We start from the raw sequence: 21,134 nt of genomic DNA, 5'->3' as shown, positions 1-21,134 counted from the left end.
AGGGCTCCCCCAGTGTTAGAATGTTGAGAAACAGCAGGTGCAAACCACCTCCTGCAAATTGGGTTTGCACGAGGTGTTTGTCAACATTCTAATACTCTTAACACTGCCTAGGGCTCCCTGCTTCTGCCCACAGTAAGTAAAAGCACCCTCACCCCCTCCCCAGCTGCCCTCATCCATCCCCTGCAAAGACTCACTTAGAGAGTAATGCTCCCTAAAAGTTTGAGAACCACTGCTCTAAAATATTTACGCAAACACAACTCTAAAGATTTGAAAAAAAGAAAAGAAAAAGAGGCTCATTAAGTATTTTAGCAAAGGAAGATGGATCCCATGTACTTTGGGAGATGATCTTCACTAGCAGTTATCACTTATTTCCAACATTTGACTTTTCTGTCTCTAATACCCAAACTGTGGCCCACTTTTAAAATTTACACCAAAGTTCATTCGCTCGTTCCTATCTATCTATCTATCTATCTATCTATCTATCTATCTATCTATCTATCTATCTATCCCACTTTGCCCCGGGGCATTAGAGGTGTTCCAATACAAAAATAACCCACACGGTTCCTTTAAGAAAGTTCATCCATTCATTTTAATTGCATTTTCAGCCCTGGTTATTGTCCTTGTGCCTGCAAAGAATGTTTCCAGCCATAAAAACCCATCATCTGCCACAATTATGGATAACCAGAGTGTGTCCGGAGGGCGGAAATGCCACAGTGAAAGATTGTCCCGCAATTCAGTACAGAATTTATAACTTTCCTCAGGGCTCAACTGTCAACCTGATCATAATGCCCTGACAACAGCTCTAGCAAGGCTAATGCAGAGGCACAGTTGCTCTCTCATTCTTTCTAAGGCCCAGCTTATTCAGAGACATAAAGCAGCATCTATAGAAATTCTGTGTTATTTATGATGGGCAGCCCAATCCAACCCCTGCCAGCCACTGATGGAGCACACACTGCATGCTATGATGGGGAGGCAAGCAGACAGCCCAGGAGGGGTAAGTAAAATTATTTTTTACTTACCTTCCTGTAAGCCACCTGCCCTCCTAAGGGGCTCCTCAGACCCACATCAGCTATTTAGCTGGCATACGTCCAAGGAGAGTCAGGGGGTATGACTCTCATGGGAAAGGAAGATAGGATCTGGGCTGCGCTGCTGCCATGGTCTGGCCCAGGTTCACCCCTGGATCTCCCACAATCCTCCCCAAACTGCCCCTGCTGCCACCTTACCTGCTCATTTGGGTGATCTGTGGCCCTCTGTTGGTGGTGTGGGGCTTCCCAGTTGCCATGCCATTGCTAGCGCGCCACAGAAAGATGGCAAGGTTGGGGTAAGCATATAGTGACAGATTGCAAGGTCCATCAGTGTAACGCTATAGAATTGGGCCATAAGAGAGTACTAACAAGATACATGTCACTTTACAATGTGGCATCAACTCAATAAGAAAATAAAGTGCAGGTCCCTGCCCACCCCAAAGTGCTTACTATCTGTATTTTAACACTTCTTGTTGGAAATAACAAAGGGAGAGAAAGAAGAACATGGGTAACAAAGGGCCAGTGTATGCAGATATGACCAGAGGCCTTGTTGCAGTGGGGGATGAGCAGGGTAGCCCATAATGCGCAGATAGCCAAGAAAGAGCCCGGATGGTTTGGCAATGCATCTAATTTGTTTAGTATTATTCTACATTATTTGTATGCTGGTATGAACTGAACATATCTGAATGTATGGTATGAGCAAGTGTATGTGCATGGTTTTTAAAAAAATACATAGTTTTAGACTGTACTTTTGCTCTGTGTTGTTGAAATACTCTTCTCACACTCTTTTTTTTGAGAATTCAGTAGGTTCTCAACAAACACTCTAAACAAATGGGTCTGAACAAACACTTTGGGGGCCTGCAAGGAATTGCAGCTGGGAAAGGGAAGCCAAGACCTGTTGATGTGAGGCTGCTGAGCAGAGGCTGGGGCAAAACTTCCTGCTCACCTAGCCTTAAAGTCAGCAGCCTGGCAAAGAGCACAGTTGCCCTAAATTGTTGACCAACCATGCTCAGAGCTAGATGAGCTGGTTGTTACTCATGTGGTTGCTGCTTACCTGTTTTGGATCTTCCAGTCACCTCAGAGGCTTCTGTGATGCCTCAGCATTCCAAGGGAACTGCTGAGTCATCCAGACATAGTCGCTGTTGCTACTGTTTGGGCATCTTCTTCCTAAACTAACCAGCAAATAAAGAACCTGGCTTCAAGCCAGCTCACCTGATTCCCACCACCAGAGAAATCAAGTGAACCCAAGTATCTGGCTCCCCCAGGAAAAACCTGGTTAACACCCACAAGCTATAAAAAGTGAAGTCATGCACCCCACTTTGCACATTTGCCTAGCCCTAGGTCCATTGCTGGGAGCATCCAATGCTGCATGAAAGCTTGCCTGGCCAACCTACTTGATCAGGTGTATGGACCAGAAATGGAAACAGTGCAAGCTGAGTAGGGAAAGCAGCCAGAGAATTTGCAGGAGGTTTTTATTTTCCACTTGCATTTTAACTTCCTTTGCCCACCTATACTGCCACCTTTCCAGTTTATAAATACATTTTGATTTTATCCTTGCATCTTTTCCTCTATAGCTTTAATTTTTCAGATTTTTTAATAAACTTCTTGTATTTTTAACTATTTTACCTGCCTGAGCTCAGTTTACTCAGGAGGAAGTGGGTTGCCACATCTACCTACATTCCACTAATGTTTGATTTTAAAGACGACTCCCCTGGATTTCGGAGCTCCTCCTTTTCAGGTCAAGGAGGCGCTCCAAAATCCAGGGGGAAAGGCAGAGGGAGGTCTTTCAGGACAGCCTCTTTCTGTCTAGACTTTCTAGATTTGGGTGGTGACAGTAAACTGCTTTTTCCTAGTTCATTCCCAGTTTACCCAGTTAAAAGAGTAAAGCGGGTGCCTGCCGCTAACCAGTAGGTGCTTTGCCTATCTTGCCCTTTACAGTCATCTTCCAAATCACCTTTGATTAAGGCCCCTAGGAATTTTGCCTCCACCCTAAATTCAATGAGGATTTTCAGCTCCACACTAAATTAGGAGCTGCATTCCCTATTTATAACTTGGACTATGATCTTTAGTGTAATTATGTTGAAATAGACCCCCCTTGGTTTCTATGGAACTTACACCTGCCAGGTTGCAGCCTTGACATTTTTAAAGAAAAGTAATGAGCTGTTTCTCCCAGGTGATGAATTTCTCACAAGGACAGCAGATTTCACCTGATTGCCACCAACTGGGGCTTGGCCCTGGAGAGAACAACATCCCAATATCTTGGCACCATCAACATTTGACTTTCCCTCTGATTCATCCGACCTCAAACCCAGACCAAAGCCAGTTCCAGGCATCACCTTCTGCCCATCTCTTTTCAAATCTCATTCCTTCTGAATTACAGCACAGACAAAAATTAAAGTAATAACAAGAGGATAATTTTGCCTCTAATCTGATCTTCCTCAAGCATGTTTGAAGTTCAGTTGCGTGGCCTGTACTACAATTAGAAGGTTCAAATGCATAAGATTTTTCTGCACCCAGTGAGGAATGGGCAGGAAGTGGTTGAAACATTTCATATCCTGGATACCATTCAATAAAGAAGCAGTTTAGTAACTTTACTGGAGGGCCTCATTCCTACCCTAAGTGTGGCAAAAAAAGACTGGAAGTATCTTTCTTTTCGACTGCCTCAGAGGCCTGTAATAAGTTCATTGCTCTCAACAATAATTCAAGGTTTTTGGAATTAACTTGAATAGCAAAACCTAAAGTACTGAAGTGGCTTCAGGTGCATACTTAGAAACATGGGGAGTCTATTTATTTTGGTTTCTCTCTGCCACCCATTCACAGCAGTCCTCTTCAGACATCATCAGCTCTGCATATAGCCAATACACAAGAGGGGAAATGGAGGTTAGCCAGCTAGCCATGCCCTTGTGCTGATGTTGGCCATGGTGAATGGTGCATGCAATAGGCTAGGGTTCCAAATCACATGGGTCTTCTAGATACATGGGGTTACCTCATATGGCCTGCTGCTGAATATATGGATGTTTAGGGAGATGGTCAGACAATAAAGTGGCACAGGCGACATGCTCCCATTTTCCCTCTCACACACTGACTGTACATAGAGGGAATAATGTCTGAAGACAGCTTCTTGAAGTGCTATTTCAAGACAGCCTGAAGAAACTGACCATGGATTGATCCAAGTTGGAGACAGTATGAGAACAAATTGTAGCAAATTACTGAATTGCTCCTCAGTTTTTGTAGCATGAACTAAGGATGATCCTATTTTCTACTTATGCAACAAACAAGTAGGGCCCAAGGATGGGTGGTGGTGGTGACAGGGAAGAGCTATACTTCACAGGACATGGGGCCAGTGTCCAAACTGTCACTTATTATTGGGTGTTCCCTTTTTGCTTTCAGACTAATTGGCGTGGGACCTCTCAAATTCACTTGAGAGAGAACGATGCCATCCTCAGCTATACATTCAGACCAAACAGCCAGAAATGCAAGGACCCCAAACAAAGAGAACTAAAGGAAGCTGAAGGACACCAAGCAATTCTCCTGATGAGCCTGGAATTCGCCAACTTGGCCATCTCTTCATGCTTCCCCCTTGGAAATGCTATTTGGGCCCTGGGAACAAGTCACCACAGGGTGACTTTTTTGTTACTCTCTCTTAGAAAACGTTCCTATGAATGAGCTCCCCATTCCCTCCCAGGTAGTCAGTTGTATATTTTATGATGCCTTCAATTGCAGTGTACCTTCTTGAGTGCAAAAAAGAAAACAAATTGATTATTGTCATGAATCAAATATTTGAATGGCAAACCCAAACTTTTCAGCCAACTAGCCTCATGGAGTCATATTCACAAGAAAGAGTGAGTGAGTGAGTGAGTGAGTGAGTGAGTGAGTGAGTGAGTGAAATTGGTAGCCCAACATTCCATACACACCCATATTTCTTCTTATGTATTTCTGCCCAGAAAAATCACACACAGCATAATTACACTGGAGTCAAGTATTTAGTGCCATCTTCCAAGTGTAGGGCCATGCAAATCCTTCTTAAATTAATTTTTTAAGATCCTTGAAGGTTTAATGAGCTATGGTGGCTTTCATATCAGAGTTAAGGATTTTGTTTTATCAAGCAAATGGTTGATTTGTATCTTTGCAGTGTCTTTTAAAAAGAAAAGAGAAGCCAGCAACTATCACATCAAAATAGTCCCTCCTAGCAGAAAAAGGCCAATTATGTAATTAACCAGCCAAGCCAAAGAATGAAGAGACGCCAAGCTGTGTTCGTGTTTTCGTCCTCTGTATCCAACCAAAAAGCTGCTGAGCCAAATACTAAGCTGGTTTAAGCAGAGGCGGACACTGGCTCTTGCAAGCAGCACTCCAGTATAATGACACAAATCTTGAAGGGATTGCAATCGCTTTAGAGGATGGAATAAGTAGGCAGTATTATCCTAGAGAAGTGTAGCGGTGGGGATAACCACCACAAAATGATATCCAGTAAGATCAAGAGCCTAGGAGGAATCATCTGAGTTCATAATCTAGCCATCCAGGCTAAGCCCAACGCTCACCTTCCACCAAGGTTAGAAAGGAACCCTTTGTAGTCACATTATAGGGCTGCCAACACATTCTGCTATAACTAGGTACAGAATGTCTTTATTTGGGTACAGCTCATTGTACTCAGGTAATCATTTTCATGCGAATGACTACCTGGGTTCCTTGTGCACAATCCATGTACACAGTATAAGGATTGTACCTGAAGGGAATGGAATGTGTGATTACCTGTACCCAGGTACAGGCTAACAGTGGACCGTTTTGGATGATACTTTACTGCCTGAACTGGCCCCATGTGATGACAGTTATGGGTGCTCAGGCCACACACATGTCCTTGTTCCTCATCTCCCCAGTTTATTTTTCTGATCATGTGGGTGACAGCCTCCTTCCCAACATTAGAAAAACTGGGAAAGAAGGAGAGGGGGTAGGAAGTGGGCACACATGTCTGTTCTTGCATGGGGTGAGTTCAGACAATAAAGTATAGTCCCAATCAGCCCAGGGATAGTACCTGGGTATACGGGTATACCCTGGTGTAGTTTAATGTGTGAACAGCCTTTTTGATAACTATAAACAAGAATAAAAGTATTGCCTTTCTAAATCAGACTGAGGTCTATGTAGTCCTTCATAGTGTTTTCCACAGAGACCAGCAAGGTACCTCTGGAAACTTACAAGGAGGTCATGAAAGTGATGGCTTTCTATCGTTTATCCTCAGCATCTGGCACTCAGTATCCAGCTGCCATGTCCTCAGATGTTCTTTGTAGCGGAAGTCATTGCAAGACCTTGTTGTGCAATATCTCTTTATGATACAAGCCCAGAAGGCCTCAGGATGAGAAGGGTCTGTGAGTGAACCAGAGGAAACAGTTTCAGTTTTGCCACAAAAGCCTGCGCTTCTGTTAGATTTGTAGAATTTGTAGTTTTGTAGAAATTCCTCAGGGACCTGAACAGTCCTAGCCCAGATGAGCTAGAAACTAGAGACAGTAAGCTGAGCTGGGTTTGTTTTTTTAAAATCATATCCATCAATTTATAAGCAATGAATTATAAGCATGAGTTATAAGCAATAAATAGTTAGGTTACTAAAAGATGCCTGCTGTCTGATGCCGCTGTTCTCATATGTCCAATGGAGTAGACCTAACCTTCACAAATCAAAGCTATTGTAATTGTTGAATATTATTTTATACCCTGATAAGACAGTGCCAGAGGCCCAATTCACACCCCAGTCTGATTCAGTTTGAATTCTCATTCCAAAGTCTCTATTTTACTTGTGCCCTGAGGTTTTCGCTTTGGTCAATTTGTAATGTAAATATGAAACCTTCCTTCGCCAGAATATTCACCTTCAATTTTATCATCATTGTACTACTGTTTTTTAAATTGCATATTTGGTTTTTTCCTCCCCGTACTTTCATTTGATACATTGTATTTTTTATAAAAAAATTTTTAACCTATATTCTGTTCACCTTGAAACAATGCTTCTCTTATACTTTCTTTTGGGTATAACAATCGGATTTCACGTTAAGAACACAAATCTCTAAAGTCCAGTACCCAGTAGTATACCTATGGGGGGTGCGGTAAGTATTGCAGGGGCTGCAATGCACTGTGTAAACAGGCCCTCCTGCTCATCCATCGACAAGCGCGAGGGGCCACTTACATGGGGAGTCGCAGTGTGTGCAGTACTTACTGCACTTCCCTGTAGCTATGTTGCTGGCCTTATCTCACTCCTTCTGTGCACAGTCCTGCTGAATAAAACAGGATGTGTGAGGAAGAACTGAGGTAAGGGACTAGGAGTGGGTCACTGCCTCCCAACCCACTTCCTGCTCACTAAAAGTGGCCCTGTCTAATTGGAGCAGCTCCATCCACGGCACGTCGGAAGGAGGCAGTGGCAGCAGGATTAAAGGCATCCCAAGTCTGATTTCTGCTCCACACAACCACAACTCAATGTTCAACTCAATGTTCAACTCAATCACAACTCAACGTTCATTTGTGGGTCAACTTTTTATTTGCATGAAATACTTTCATTATTCCTAAGTACACACCAGACATGGACTGGAGTTTAACAGTCATTTCCCCTTTTTGGGAAATGATTGGAATTGTAATTCTGGAGGGGGGGGGGTATCTATCTTGGATACAGAATTACCAGCTTCAGCAAACTACAATTCCCAGAATTCTTTGAGACACCATGACAGTTTCCCTGTTATAAACCAGCAGTGTGCATTTCTTGCATGCTGTTGCTGCATTTCCACAAACCTTCCTGTGTTGAAGAGCAATTTTTTCCATAGCAGTACTGTACTCATTTTCACTTCACTGAGATCAGTGTGGGAACAAGATGCAATTTAGCAGCAGTAAATCTGTCCACATGGATTTGTTTTTATGCCTTCATCTTTTTAATCTTACAATAAAGCCATCCACAAATTTCTTAACTTAGAAATTTATGAAGAACTTATCTCACACAATTTTAACCATTCTTTTCACTCAGGCTTTATTTATTGCTCGCGCTACATTCAACTCCAAGGTTGTATATATAGTTGTTGCTCAACCAGATTTGATCTTCCACAGCTTTTTACCTGTTCACAGACTTTCCCCGTCTTTTATCTATCCCTATCTGGTTATGTTAGCACATGTAGTTCTCCTGTCCGCAAACAGTTTTGTCTAGTTTAAGTACTATGAAAGAGACACACTTGTGTGCAGTTCGGCTCCTCTTTAAATTCCATAAGGTTAAAGGCGTTCTCAGCTCACCTCTGTAGACGATGTGCTACATTATACACCATGTCATTAAGAGACGGGTGTAAAACCAGCACTCGCTGTTTTCTTGCTGAAAATCATCCATCTGAAGTTATTTGCCCCAAGCATCCATTTGCTGTAAAAAACCACATGGAAGGGAATTTGGGGCACAAGAATAGTGCAAAGGGAAAGTGTTAACTCCTCTCTGCAATACACTAGTGTGCTGATCTTTCCGTCTCTAGCTGCATTTTGTGAAAAAGGCAGACCTCATGATTAACTAAGAAAATATCAAGGTGCCATGATTCCTGTGGTGGGGGTGGGTCTCCAGAAGCCAAGGCCTTCTGGCAAGTGCTTGACTTGGCCAATCCTCTGAAGCTAGCCTCAGTACATGGCAAAGCAACCACTCGATGGTGTCACCATGATCTAAACTTTCCACATAACCTGTGTTCTCAAGATCAGGGTGCGTGAATTGGCCACAAACACTACCATGCCATTCCATATAAAACCACAACAGAGCAGCAACTCCTGAGAGTATTACACTGTACTGTGCCAAAGGCAGGGCAAAGGAAGAAAGGAGATGCTCCTGTACTGCAAATAGCTGGGAGGTCATGAATTTTCTAAAAATACACATAATTCTTCCTGGCTATTGAATCAGAGCCCAAGCTGTGGGGCATGACAACTCTTCAACCTTTACCCCCAGATCACTGAATGATTTAAATGAGAAAAGAACTTCCGAAGAAGGCACTTTTAAGAAGTCAGTTACATGAAAGTTCTGTTGAGACAAGGAGCCATTTTTTTTATTTATTCTGCTATGTAAACCACTTTGTTAACATTTTTTGTCAAAAAGTGATACAGATAAGTAATTTAAATCATAAAGTTTTCACAGTTACCACTTCAAACTGTGTGGTGGGCTAGAATACACAATTTTGCCCTTACATGTGACATAATATCTCTGTTCTCATGACACCCAGATTGAATGAGTGTATGTGTGCATGTAGAATCATCGACAGCATGGTGTGCAAGTGCATACAATTCCATGTGCACAGTTCTCTCCACGAAATCTAGAAACCTGGAAAAGCTGGGTTCACACAATCACAGGGAAAGATGCATGTACTCCCCATTCAGATGTTCAACTGAATGCGCATCAGTCACCCCCATGTGTGATAACTAAGCATGGATATGCCATGAGAAGAAGGCCAATGGGTAACATGGGGCACAATTTGTGTATCACTCTATTATAGCCCTCTTTTATGGTAATTCTCCTTACATTCACTGAACCATATTCTGTTCAAACATAACTATTCTTTTGCAGCATTGGACTCTGAATAGGCGGTTCTCCAAGATTTCCAAGTAGAAGCTGACTGTACACAGCATCAGTTGTCACAAACCACTGCACCTTCAAGGTTAAGTAGTCACTCCGACTAAAAATTGACCAAAACAGGCGCACACACTGAATTTCATCAAGAAAAGCAGTGATACAAATGCATTTGTAAAGAGTGTGCATTTCCTGCCTGGAGTCCATGCCCAATTATTACAAGCTCTAGCTGATCTCAAGTACAGATTTCTTGAACTTGCCACTCCCACCACCCGGTTCCATTTAGCTCCTCCATCTTTGATTTAATGTCTTGGGGTGTTTTGATTTTCACCCCCAGGTTCTGGGATTTACTCATAAATCATTTCTGTCATGCATCTTGCCTGGCAAAGTTGATAATGATCTTCCTGCTATTTTGTTGTCATCTAAAATTCTTTGCCAGATAATTCCTGGGAGAATTTCAGTAGGCATTATCTGAGCAGTTTGTTGTCAGCATGTGCTAGTCCCAAATTCAAGTTGTTTTCAGTGGTAAACCACAGTTTATTGTTCGTTCCCTTCCCTGAAGAGATGGAAACAGCTACCCAAGGCCTTGGTCCCCTGTGAGGTAACCTTTACTGATTCAAAACATACTTTCTATTAATATGCTTTTAGGTAGGCTTTAGATGAATATCATTTTGTCAACAAATGTTTCTGGGAGTATATGTGTCTTTATGCGACTGGGGGAAAGGAAGCATGTCTAATTACATCTGACTTATTTAAAAGTCAAAGCTTTTACAATACATGCCCAGCCGTTGCTTGGGAATCCTGGTGTTAGCCACAGTGTATCCATGACAGTTCTCCCAATAATACCATTTTTGGAGCCAAAGGGCATAATTCCAATAAAGGAAGCAGAGTTGCTGCAACATTCCAATATATAACATGGAAGAAATGCATGAGACACATCTGTAGGGGATCAAAGCTTTAAACATATCATTTCCTACATGTGTATTTATCAATTTAAAATAATAGAGAGGTCTGATTTGGATTGACCTGGCAGTGCAAGAGGACACTTTACATCCCTTTCTGTTGCCTCCATCCCAAATCACTGCACAGGGCTGAAATCCTATCCACCCATACTTTGAGTGAATCCCATCAACTATAATGTTTCAGGGCCCATTCCTATGGGGCCCACGCAAGGGCTCAGTGTTGCAAACATCCCCCTGCAGCCCTGGGCACTGGGAAGCACATGATTGGACTGTTAGGGCCCAATTCTATCCAACTTTCCAGTCCCTTTACCTTGAGGAGGCCTCCATTACTGCTTACCTACCACAGGATGCAGCACATGTCCTGTGGGCATGTGCTGCATCCTCGCTGGAATGATGGATAGAATTGGGCCCTTACTGTCTCTTTTCCCCCCAAAGATGCTGTTGCATTTCTTCAGAGTCCTGTAGGCTTTCTCCAGACAAGTGTGTTTTTCTAGCAATTCCATTCATAACTTTTTCCCCAATACAGATACAGTGAATCACAAAATGAGATGGGCTGTGCTGAAGTTTCTGTGGCTATCACTATTTTGAAAAGTTCTGGTCATGTACAGCATGCGGAAGAGTAGAAGGCCCTGGTAATTGGACAGAGGGGCACCTTTTTAAATACTAAACACTCAGAACATACAGAACATGTCTGTATGTGTGTTTCTATGTGTGTGTATATAGGTATATAGATATGATAATCTTATATTTAGCAGGGAGGAAGCAACTATCCCTATCCATCCCAGCATAGTATCTTTTCCAGGGTGTTTGCTAGTGTTTCTTTCTCATCCTTTTTCAGTTGGGGGGAGGTTTTGGAATGGGGAACAATTTATCTGTTTTGCTATGTAAATTGCTTTGCAATTTTTTTTAATTGAACAATGGTATAGAAATAGGTACCACCATCTTCCAAAACATCATTAACATTGGTGGATATGAGCAGTGCCACTTTGAGCATATACACTCTGGTCAACAAATGTGTCCCAATATATTGGCAATTGCATTCTTTGAACCGCCCACATCTCTCCACCTCCATCTGTGCAAGTGCTTTTAAGGAAAGTTGGGAACTTCCAGGAGTTGGAAAGTGCATACCTCAGGTAGCTGGCAGCAATATTTATCAGCTGCTCTGGATCCATTCATACCCTCAAAGGTCCTAGCGGCTGTTAAAATGGATTCTTGCACTTTGGGCAGGAAAAAGACTGGAAACCACACCTGTATTCTAAGTCACCTTTGTATTCTGCAAATGCTTTGCTGGCCAGGACTAGAGATATTACCTCCTTATCCCCAGGTACAACTTTGAGCAGCAGGCCAAGAATCCTGTGAAGTTCTTGTCTGTTTGCCCCAACTTGAAACAGTCCCAACTAGAGCTATTTCCAGATGCAAATTCTGCATCCCATTCTTGCCCTCCTGCAGCACACAAACATGGCAAAAATGCATCTATGACCAAATTATAACCGACCCATATGTTAATATGTGAGAGGGAAGGAAGGAGGGGTAAGACTTGGGAGAGGAGATCCCCGTCTTGGGTGGCCTTGCGTAAGACCCAGCCACAGGTACAGTGCCAGGGGGGATTTCAGAAGGTACAAAACAACCAAGGAAAATGGAGTTGGGTTGGGCTACAGTTCCATGCCCCCTTTGGTATGCCAAGGCATGCAAAACAGGGTCTCAGTGTCCCAGATACCAGTTGTTTAAGGAGGTACTATGTCTCCTTACAGGGAGACATGATAAACCAAACCTTTTTTTTATTACTTTCTTCAAACAAAGCTAATAAATCAAGATCCTTGAAGATGCATGTTATGCAAAACTTAATTGGATTTGGCACCCGGCCCACTAGGAGCAGTACTTATCTGACTTCAGATCAGAGAGCTCCATTTTAATGGGTGGATTTGAGTCGCCCACGTTGGAGTTGCTAAATCCTGCCTTTAAATGCAATGTGTGTGCATCTTTCACTCTGGGAAGCGGAGGAGTTGAGCATTGTTTTGGCCTTTGTGCAACATGAAGGAAAGGAGAGGCTCTAAAGAATAGAAGACAAAGCCTTTATGAAAGCACACATCTTGGCTCCCTTGAGATAGGCTAATCGCCAAATAAGAGCTCTGGAGATTTTGCAAACCTCTTAGAGTGGCAGCATGGCAAAATGCTGGGCACGTCCATCGAAGCACTTCCTCATGCTCCAGAGGCTGCAAAGAAAAAAGGGGAGCCACAGACAGAGCAATGTGTTGGGGGGGGGGTGAGATGACAACAACAAGCATGTCCCACTTAGTAGGTATGTGAAAAAGAACTAATGGTCAATTTCACACGAAGGCTTCTATCCTAAGTATATTATCCCTGGAGTCCTACTGAGTTTAGTGAACATTCAATTAAGCACATTTAGGATAATATCATCTGAATTTCTAGTTTATAATTCAGCAATGGGTCTTGCAACAGGAGGATGAGGGCCCAGTCCTATCCAATTTTTCAGTGTTGATGCAGCTGTGCCAATGGGGCATACACTGCATCCAGTGGTGGGGAGACAGTGACAAAGGCCTCCTCAAGGGATGGGAACATTTGTTGCCTTACTTCAGGGCTGCATTGCGGCCGCACAGGTGCTGGAAGGTTGGATAGGATTGGACCCTGAGCTGTTTGTGAGGTTGAAAATGGGCTCAGCTACTTGTGGCCCACAAAGCCAGATGCAGCCCATCACTTCAGTATATATGGTGGCCCACCAGACTCAACAAGCCTCTTGATTTTAATGTTTGGGACTGCCAAATGGGAGAGCTGGGTGTCGGTTTCCAGTTAGGCCACAAATTCACAGCTGGTGGGCTACATTCAGCGTGGTGGGATGCAGTTCATGCAGGCCTGATCATGCCATAGTGAGAGAGTGAAGGGGTTTTTGATAGATCTGGGTGCAATGGGCTCGCCGGTCACTGAGCTAGATGTACTTCAAGTCCTGTTTTCCTTCTTAAAATCCCTGAAGCCATGCTTCATTTCCACAGTGAGTTTATGAACACTCGTCTTTCCTTGCATGTCAGCTCTTTATTTGAGGAAACAGCAGTGTCCACCGCTTCAGTGTAACTAAGGCAAAGACAACTGTTGCTCAAGTTTAATATGGGTCTCCATGTTTTGTCACTTGGCAAGATACTTATACTTCTTGAAGAGAAAAGATAATGCAGTTCGGTTGTGAGAATAATAATCTTTCAAAAAATGCACACTTTAGACCATCACCCAGGAGCTCAAGACAGCGAGAGAGAAATCAACAGCCAGGTGTTTTGTTTCTCTCTAACATCCCCTTGGGGGTCAACAAATCACGTTTCAAAGGCTGGATACTTTGACACATGGAAGAGAAGCTATGCAAACATCACTCCCCAGATGTGCTATCTATCATGGTTCTATCTTACTCTGAAAATATGTCATGTCTTTTTTTTCTTGTAAAGGAAAAAAAAAAAAGCTCTCTTAGCTTGCCCAGGAACAGCCCAAACCCCCAGTGTACCTGAGGTGTGCCTTTGGCCACAGTTTCCTTTTGTGGGACGCTGACTAACACTGGCCTTTCCGCTGGTGCAGCGGGCTCACCACTGGCACTGGAGTGCCTTACAATAATTTTACAATGCCCAGTACCAGCAGTGGTGCTGGAGCAGCAGCGCTGGGCAGCACAGGATTGGTCTGTTAACCTAGGATGAACCATGGACTCTCCGTACATATTGTAATTTCAGGATTTTAAATAACTAATCAAGTGGAGATGTTATTGTGCACTGGTAAGCCTCACCCCTGCATTGACAAGCTCCTGAAGCCCCAGCCCTGTCCCTGCACATATACTGCATTTATCTTCATAGGCAAATGTTGTAGCCAGAGAGAGATTCTCCCTTTGATCAATAATGCTGCTGGGCATCAGATCCTGAGTCTCATAATAAAATCATAAGACTGGCGGTAGACTTGTCTTTACCTCCAGCAAAGTGAAGATTTTATTTATCCAATATCAAGCAAGTGGCTGAACTTGGCACTAACTAGGTCAGTAGCTTATTGCAGTAGACACTTTTTCTAGCAGAGCACCTGAGTTCTGCTGACTAGCAAGGCGGTGGTTGCTGCTTGACTCATTTAAGTGAGAACCAGGGGATAAAAATGATAAATCACTAATTTCACTTGGCAAAAAGACACCAGACAGCGTCTGGAAGGCGCTGTTCAAACTCAGGTTCTATGATACTCTGCAGTTGAAAGAGATCCTTCTGCCTAAATATTTTCAGGTTCAGGACATTTGACGTCTTAAGAAGTTGGCAGAAAATAATCAGATTGAATTGACTATCTTGGCGGCAGGACTTGGAAGGAGGATCAACCATTATGCTAAGTACTCCACAGAGCAGAATTTCAGCCAAACTGTTAGAACTGGGTGGAATTTCCCAATGTAAGGAATATGCCTACCTTGGTCCCTGCTTGAAACACCTTGAAAATCACTGAACTCCATAACACAGTGGATGGCAGCCCTTATAGCAAAAGGAGGGAGCTGTGGTCACATTTCGAAGGAATTGTTCTCAAATTCAAATGGAGATAATATAGACTACAGGTTATATATAGTCAGCAGATGTGCTGTACTTTACTTATACTATATATGTAGTATAATTATACTTTATACCAGCATTTCCCAAACTTTGGGTCGCAACCCCATATGCACTGGGCCCAATGCGATGCTCCATAAGAATTCCTTATTGGAAGGCCCTGAAGGCCTTTTCTGGGTCACATTAGGCCTACTCTATTGGTTTCTGTGGTCGTCAGAGTGGTATCCAGAAACAACAGGAAGTGACTTCCACTTTGCAGGTGCAACTTCTGGTTTGACCAGAAATAGCTTCTGGTTGCTTCTGTAGGCCATTCCGAGGGTTGTGGGCTTGGCACAACCCAGAAGAGGCCTCTGGGACCTCCCAATAAGGCATTCTGGCACTACCAGGTGCATCACATCGTGACCCACTGCACAGGACGAGGTGACACTGAAAAGTTTGGGAACCACCACTTTATACTATATGTAACATCTGCATGCAGTATTTTTCATAACTGCTCCAAGAATAATGTCAATCATTCTCATAGTAACTCCAGCAACCTGGGGCTAATATTCCCAGGCTGCAGAAGGACTGTTGGTGCTGAGATATAATGGTGTTTTGTGGGGTCAATAACATGTTAGGCAGGAGAGCCTGACCTTTTTGCTTTTTGAGCACTGCAAGCTGTCTCTTACTAAGTCTGATCATTGGTCCACGTGACACAGCATTGTCTACACTGACTGGCAGTGGCTCTCCAGGGTTTCAGGCAGGGATTTTTTCCAGCCCTACCTGGAGATACCAGGGACTGAACTCGGGATACCGGTAATTCACCAGGGTTGAGCTCAGTATTTGACAGGTGATGGTGAAGGAAAAGTGTTTAACCCCCTCCCCCCGCACCATTATCCCTTCCCAAAGCTGTACTCATGTTATACTCATGCTCCCACAATGGAGCATGCGTTGCATGCTATGGCCAATGAGAGGTAACTAAAATCATACCCCTTGGTAGGCTTTCTGGCCATCTATGAGTCTCCTCAGACCCATGCCAGCTATGTAGTTGATGTATGAGGACAGGAAGGAGGTTGGGTGGGGTGAAAAATGGGGGATAGAATCCAGCATGCCACTGAGATCCACCCCTCCAGACCGTTTCCCACTCTCGCTCTACCCCGTCCTTGCCCAAACCTCCCCGAAAACACCCACAGTCCACCCCAATGTCACCTGACCTGGGCCAACGGAGTGTCTGGATGGGTCTGGTATGTGCAGAAAGACAATGGCCATTTCCCCCAGCAGCTCCATCCCATGTGATTGTGTTGCAGCTTTTGTGCTGCCACAATGGAGACTACAGAAGCTAATTGAGAGATCCACTGCCATAGACCCTTGATAGGATCGGGCCATAACTGACCTATTAATATGTGAGTTCCAATAACAATTATTGTCTGAACACTTTTGGATCCTAGATGTCTTTGTCCAGGATCACCGAAACAACCATTGATTGTACTTTTGGAATCCACAGGGGTTCAAAGGCAAACTGAGATTCTCATACTAGTTGCATTTGTAACTGACTTACAGCGAGATACTTCCAAATGAGCAATTTTAAAGGTGCTGTCTATGCCATCTAATGCAATGGATCCCTCCAAACCTCACAGGGACAATGATTGGAACTTCATGTTATGGCCAACCTGCATTTCTATATGCCCAGACACAGTTTCTCCATTGCAAAACCTCATTGCGGAGAATAATTCCCAAGGGGGAAGCGGGGGGGGGGGATGCTTATCACTCTATTCCTACCCACTATTTTGCTCTTGCAGTCTCTTTCCCACAGTCACTTTTTCAGCCAGCTTGGGATTTCAGTTGGTAAATAAAAAAAAAGACTTATGCAGTAAATAAAAGTGCATCATGAGATGAAACCTGTGTTAAATTTCTGAGACTTGGCAACAAAGGGGCTGCCTTTCAAGAAACAAAGACTCAAAGGTTTGATTATCCTGGGAAAGAATTTTTAAGGAGACAAGTGAAGCCTGTGTTATGCCGTTTGTACAACTGAAAGCGTGTTAGATATTACATATGTAAAATCATGGGAACGTTAATATAAAATTGGCTGACGTGTCTTGGGTTATGACTGCCAGAACTTTTTGGAGCAGCGGGTTAATTTTGAAATACCCTTGATGGTTTCGAGGAGTCTTGTTGAGGTGTTTGCTGTTATTAATACTAATACTTATTTACGCACTAAAGTAAATTGACACGGTTGATATATTATAAGTGGTGTGAATCATGGCCTAAGTTCAAATAGGATAAAAGGGCTAAATGAATATACTGTACATAAAGCAAAGAATGAAAAAGTACATCTTGAGTTTGTTTTCACTGGCTTCAGTTATAAGGGATCTCTTCATGCAATTTTTCTATTACTTTGAGAGACCTGGCTTTTGAGGTTTGATAAATATGTGGGGAGCCCTAAATGGAGCTCATGGAAGTTAGCACAACCTGATAACAGCACAAGCCATTGCAGGCAAAGTAGGGGAGTAACAAAAAACAAATCTTCAAAGGCAGGAATGGGCAAATTTTGCATTCTCAGGGTCACTTTAACCTGCTGAATACATTATTTGGGGACTGAAAGCAAATATTGCTGTACTGTCTGATCTTACAGAAGCAAGTATAATAGTAAATAAGATATAGAGAGGGGTGAATTCTTTCCCGTTTCACTTGGATTGGCTTAGAATAGGGGTTGGTCAAAAGTTCCAAAAGAGAAGATTCAGCTTGAATTTTGGAGGGATGGGGAGTAATAGAGGAGGTGAAACCAACTTCCCTTTTTACTGCTGTCAGTTTTGTGGCATCAATAGGTGTGTACAAGATTCTTTTTTTTTTTTTTTTTTGCTTAGTTATTCTATTCATCTTTGTTATTAAAAACCTAATTAATTTTGTGATTCACTGGTTCAAAATCGCATCTATAATTGTCATTACTTGATCCATTTTCATTATTTCCATTCACAGCATTATTGACAGGGACAATGTGGGGGGAGGAGGATTGCAGGAACTGCCAGGTGGTGACTACTGGGAGAATCACAATTGCTTCCACAGTTGCCACCTGTAATTGACCCCTTTGCCCCACTTCTCTGACCTGCCCCAAGACTGCTGAAATACCCCCATTTTTGCAGCCTGCAAGTGGGGTTGTTTACCTCCAAATAAGCAAAACCATCTCCCCTAAAATCTGAAAATAGTTCCCCTTATTTCTAAATCAATCTAAATGTATTTCCAAGCCTACCCCCAAACTTGCCTAGACCGCAAATCCTCTCCCCTTCACCACTCACGCATTGTCTATTGCACTGTCACTAGCCCTTCGGAAAACTACATTTCCCCAAAACTACACCTGACATGCTCCAGAGCAACACACTAGGTGCTTCCTTCCTGCTTTCTGCCACTGGAACATCAGAAGCACCCTTTTGACGCGAGTGAGAGGAAAGGTGGAGATAATTTAAAGACTCTTTCCTGGATGGGTGTGGATGTGGATGGGGAAGCTAGCTGGTGTTTATTGGGTAGGAGAGTAGAAAAGTTGCAATTTTTGTACAGGTGGGATAAAAATCAAGGTAGAAAGAATTTGGGAGATGCAATGCTCTCCTCAATTCTGCGGTATTATGAGTCCCAACACTCATATTTCTGAACCCAGAAATACGAGTCTTGGTGGCATCTCTAGTGAGATCACACAGTTACAGAGAACATGCATTCCAACTAAGGGTGTGCATTCAGGGCAAAATCCAAACAGTGAAGTGTGAAATCTTTCTCATTCTTACCTCTTGAAAGCCTCTTATTTCCCCCTTTTCCACCCTTATGAAGGGAATTGTGGGCAAACATTATACCACACCTGAATTCAAATCTGGTAGGTCTGCCAGGGGCTGGATGAAATTACTCCAGGAGCCGAATCTGGCCCACGGGCATGTCTGCACAACAAAAGGCATGTCTACACAACAAATGTAAACAAGTTTTTAACTGTCGTGGCTTTGCCTTCACTGCTGCTCTCAGAACTGCTATTCTGAACAAAACTTTAGAGTGCCCTAGCAACTCACTCTCTGGAACAGTATCTGAGATTACAAGGGCCAGGATCTCTACAGGAAAAACCTGGCAGTTAAATCAGCGTAAAGTTATAATCCTATTGAAGTCCAATCCTATTGAAATTCCCCTGTGACGATGCAGCAGGGCCAGTGTAGTTTTTGCTGGATCCCACAGGGGAATTTTGAAGTCTGTAGGTCTCCTCGAGATAAGGGGATATTTAGGGGATATTTGTCTCCTTGCCCTGGGGATAGCCCTAGCCGCGTCAATGGGTCTGCTTGAACCTGTGTCTGCTAAATTGCTGGGGAACGTTCAAATGGATCCATGACAGCAGCTCTAGCCTGGGAAGGGGAATAGGCTGGCGCACCAGCCATTCTTTATGGCACGTTTTGTGATGGTCTGCATTGGTGGAGCACTTGATCTGCCAGTGCAGAGGCACAAAAGGATTGTGCCATAAAGCTGCAATTCTCTATGCACTTTCCTGGGAGTAAGACTCCTTGAACATAATAAGACTTACTTCTGCATACATATTACACGCCGTAAACAAATTGAACAGATGAATCCATGTTATACTGATTCCGACCACTGGTCCGCTTAGCTCTGTTCTGTGCTGTTCTGCTGCCTGATCCTTTAAACTAGAAATAACAGGATCAATGATTGAATCCGTGCCTTCAGCTGAAGGTAGAATACTGAGCTACATAGAATGCAAGATCATAAATTGTCTTAAATACCCTTTTGTAGTTGTTGTCAGTATACTCTGGTCAATCTATAACAGGGGTGCCCAAACCCCGGTCCGGAGGCCACTTGCAGCTTTGGGGGACTCCCAATCTGGCCAGTGGGGAGCCCCCAGTCTCCAGTGAGCCTCTGGCCCTCTGAAGACTTGCTGGAGCCCATGCTGGCCTGACACAACTGCTTTCAGCATGGGGATGACTGTTAGACCTCTTGCGTGAGCTTGCATGTATCTTGCATGTGATACAGCAGCGGCAGTGAAAGAAAGGCTGGCCTTGCTTTATGCAAGGCCTTTTTTAGTACTCAAGCTATTATAAAACCTTCATTCATTCATATACGTTCCATCTCTAATATATTCATTTATGTAAATTTATTCAAATTTGAAATGTAAATTAATTCTTTTTTCCCTACCCCCGACACTGTCAGAAAGATGATGTGGCCCTTCTGCCAGAAAGTTCGGATACCAAAATACCAAAACAAAACAAACCAGCCAAAATACCTGACTGTATGAAAAACTAACATTAATTTTGTGATGATATTTATACCGTTAAAATAGAATAAAAACCAGGCATCCCAGGTCCTTGGGAAGGACTAACTGTATATAATAATACATACAATAATACCTTCCCAATAATACCTACCTGACTGTGCAAATAATAATAATAATAATAATAATAATAATAATAATAATAATAATAATAATAATAATAATAAGTGTTTGTTGTTGATGATGTTAGTGCCTAAAAATACTGGATTCTATAAGGCAGCGATTTTCAACTTTTTTCATCTCACAGCACACTGGCAAGATGCTAAAATTGTCAAGGTACACTGTCTAGTTTTTTGAGAATTGACAAAGGACACCACACTGCTGGTGAGGTCTCAAATTCCCAATGGCGCTACTAATAAATGACCCTCCCCCAAACTCCCATGGCACACCTGTGGATCATTTGCAGCACACCAATGTGCTGTGGCACACTGGTTGAAAATCGCTGCTATAAGGAAAGACTGCCCTCTGAATTTATAATCCAATTTAGCTGCCTCACCAATGGCTGTGAGACAGATAAAAATGCTTGGGTTAGATTTATAATACTGCTTATTGCAAAGAATTGTCTCTCTCTCTTCTCTCTAATTCCCATCCCATTAAACTGCTTTATTTTGGCGGGGGGGGGGGAGGGGGAGGCATGGGATCAGTTCAGACCATTGCTTTTTTTGTTAATTGCAATTCTAGGGGCAGAATTAAATAAATAAACGATGGCGGTGTAGCCAAGTTCACGCTCCACTGAGCCGTGTAGGGAAATGC

Source organism: Tiliqua scincoides, chromosome 4 (genome assembly GCF_035046505.1).
Source record: "Tiliqua scincoides isolate rTilSci1 chromosome 4, rTilSci1.hap2, whole genome shotgun sequence".
Taxonomy (NCBI): domain Eukaryota; kingdom Metazoa; phylum Chordata; class Lepidosauria; order Squamata; family Scincidae; genus Tiliqua; species Tiliqua scincoides.
The sequence above is the reverse complement of the archived record's forward strand: the minus strand, read 5'-3'. Positions refer to the sequence as shown.